We start from the raw sequence: 3,707 nt of genomic DNA, 5'->3' as shown, positions 1-3,707 counted from the left end.
ATATATTTCTTATTAATTTAGTTTATTACTAAGTAGATAAAATAGCTTTACTTAACTTATAAGAAATATATAATTATATTAAAATTCTATAAATTATCTTTATACTTATCTATAAAGAGGTCTATATTAATAGCTCTCTCTTCTTCTTAATTAGTATCTCGTAATATAATATTTAGTAAATAAATCTAAACCTTATAGTAAATATCTCTTATAATAAAATATATTAATATAATAAGATATTTAATTTAGAGGAAACCTTTTATATAGAGGATACTTTAAGTATTATATAGATTAACTAATATTTTAAGTAATATAATAAGGTTTTAATTAGTTTATTTTCTAAAATTATTAAAATTAATAGTAAATTAGGTTTATAAAAAACTTTTTAAATTAAGATTTAAGTTATTATAATACTTTATAGTTTAATAAGATCTAATTTCCCTAGGCTATAAAGTTTTAATAAGGTTATAAGAGTATATAAACTTATTTTAAGTAGTTCTAAAGATAAATTAGGTTTATAAAGAGGTATTTTTAGTAAAGTAAGATAATTAATATACTATTTTTATTCTTTTAAACTACTATAAAAGGTATTTTATATAGGAAATAGCTATATCCTATCCTCTTATTATTTTAAGTTTAGTAATAACTATCTCTCTTATATCTTAAACTTAGATAGTATAGCTATTTCTAGGGGGTCTATTTACTAGTATAAACTTACTATTTAGTACTAATAGAGTTAGCTATTCCTTACTTAGTAAGTTTAAAGGTTTCTTTTTATTATTATATTTTAAGTATTTATTATATAGTTTCTTATATTTTATAATAGTTTTTAAGGTAAGTAGACTAATTAGTTTTTATAATAGCTTTAATTTATATATAAGTTATTAAAGCCTAAATTTTTAGTACTTAAAACTCTATAAGACTTTATTAAATTTAACTATAATATATTAAATTTAGTCTATTAATATATCTTAGATTACTCTATCTAAACTACTAAAGTTACTAAAGTTATTAAAATACCTAAAGTAATTAAGTATAATTACTTTAGAGTACTATATAGAACTAATTTATAAGATATCTAAAATAATAAGTTATTAGAATAAGGCTTATTAAGAGTATAATAAGAAATTAGTAAAGAAGTATTTAATATTTCTAGAAATTATAATAAGTTTATTCTTAACTTTTCTATCTTCTTAGTAATTATTATATATAAATATCTATTTTATTAAAGTATTTAGTAGTATTTTAGTCTATATTTAGTCTATTTTATTAAATAATATTATAAAGTATTTAGTAAAGAGGATAAAGTAGTATTATTATATATTTTTAACTATAAAGTAATTTATTAATAAGAGGTCTCTAAGTAAACTTAAAGCTAGCTTAATTCTCTAATTAATATAATATATAACTATAGTAAAACCTCTTATAATATTATTACTACTTAGTATAGTAATAATAAGAATAATACTTTAGAGATTATAAATACTTATAATACTTTTAAGTATTTTTAAATCTAACTATAGGTATTTTAAGTAAACTATTACTAATCCCTATCTATTAAAGAGGTATTATTATAATTTAATATCTCTTAATTATAGTTATATAGGTATTAGAACTAATTCCTTATTAAAGGGGGAGAGAGTATTATTAGGGTATATAAGTTCTAACTAGGTAGTAGTTCTATTAATATATTTAAGTAGTTTATCTCTCTTATAGTTAATTTAGAAATATAACTAAATTAAGGTCTTAAGGATCTACTTAGATTAAATAAGTTACTTAATTATATAAGTCTTAATAAGACCTTTAGTAAAAGCTTCTTCTTAAATAGATATTATATTAATTAAATTAAGTAATAATAAAGATATAGTAGTTCTTAAGAAAGGTATAGTATATACTTTATAAATATAATTAGTTATAATATAATATATAAGTAATAAAATAAAGAAAAAGAGGGGGAGAGAGTAGTATTAATATAGTATATAGAAGGTATATTAGAAAATAGAGAAAGTAGGGGTAATTAATATAATAGTTACTTAGTAATAGTTTATAGATATAAATAGTAGTTATATAGTTATTTACTTAAAGTTTATAAATGTTAGTAGTCTGGTTAACCTATATAAGTAGGTATCGCAGTTCACTCTATATATTTTTTTCCCTATACTTTAAACCTAATAGTAGCACTTTAACCTATACCTAATCTCAATAAAGTAAACAAACAAATCTCAGTATAACTAGTTATTAACTCTCAGCTTAACTTATCCCCAGCTATACAGAAGAGGGTAGGTGGGTAGGCGGCGGGGCGGTAAAACGTACTAGCGAGAGTGTTATTCGCAATACTATTATTTGCGAGAGCGTTGTTTGTGATATCGTGAAGGCGTCGTCTATAACGCGGAACGCTAATAGTATTTGCAGCAGCTGGAGCCTAGTGATAGCTTGAACTTACACTTAAGGGTACAAACTTAATAGTGTGACTTATAGTTAAAAGGGTTCTTATAGCTATAATATAAGAACTTAACTATTTAAATGAGGCTTTAAGCTTATTCCTCATATCCTCCTCCTATATATGTAGCAACCTTATATAATATCCTTCCCCCTCTTTAAATATATATATAAGCTGAGCAAAGCTAAGCTAGACGACCTAATCTATAAGACTAAAATTAAGGATATTAAGGGCTCTAGCTATAGCCTGCTTACCTATACTGATAAGATAACCCTTCTTAAATTCACTTAGCTATACCTACTTAAAGCTATAACTAATAAAGACGATCTATAGCGGTTATATAGCCTTAAGATTAATATAGATATAGTTGAGGTTACTAATAATAATCCTAATACCTATAAATATCTTATAAGCTTCCTTAAGATAGCTAAGGCAGCTTAAGCGCTTAAATATTAGTAAGTTAGGAAGGGTAAATATATTAAGAGTATAGCTGATGGCGGTAGGGCTCTTCGTTAAGACTGTGTAGTAGGGCGGAAGATGTTGTCTGAACAGCGCGATGGTATGGAGGCCTTGGGGCCCCTGCACCTGGTGGAGCGGCGTAGACGTCTGAATGGCGGAGGAGACTTGGAAGACGGGTGTGGATCGAATATGGCGTGAGAAATGGAGGAGACTGATGGAGATAGAGGCGGCTGGAGGAAGACGGTTGACTTGGCTCGTTGTAATGGTCGAAGTTAGAGGAGCGTGGAGGCGAAGCTTCAGGAAGGTAAGATGTCTAAGTTTATAGTTATGTGACCTGAAGGTTGTTAGCAGAGGGCGAGGGGACTAGTCTAGCTTTCGCAGTTAATACTAGTTAAATTTCACAATATAAGGCTAGCGGCCCTTAAAGTTTATAAATAAGGGTTATAAGTAAAATAGTAGTAATTTATAAATATAGGAAAGTAGCTATAATTACTTATTTTATTAAAGATAAGATAAAAAATAGTTACTAAGGTGAATTAAAGCTTAAAGTAAAAAGGTAGGTATAATTACTATTAAATTAGTAACCTTAATTACCCTACTTACTTATCTATTTTATTAATATATAACATTCTTTTATAATAATAATAATAATAATATAAGAATAATAATAACGCTTAACTTACTTTAATATTCTATATAAAAAAATTAAATAAAGTTTAAGGTATTAAACCTTATATAAAAATACTCCATTTATTATAACCTATAACTATAATATTAATTATATAATACGTATAGTTATATAAGCACC

Source organism: Colletotrichum gloeosporioides (assembly GCF_011800055.1).
Source record: "Colletotrichum gloeosporioides strain Lc1 chromosome Unknown consensus_83, whole genome shotgun sequence".
In the NCBI taxonomy this organism is placed as follows: Eukaryota; Fungi; Ascomycota; class Sordariomycetes; order Glomerellales; family Glomerellaceae; genus Colletotrichum; species Colletotrichum gloeosporioides.
Note: the sequence above shows the minus strand (reverse complement) of the source record.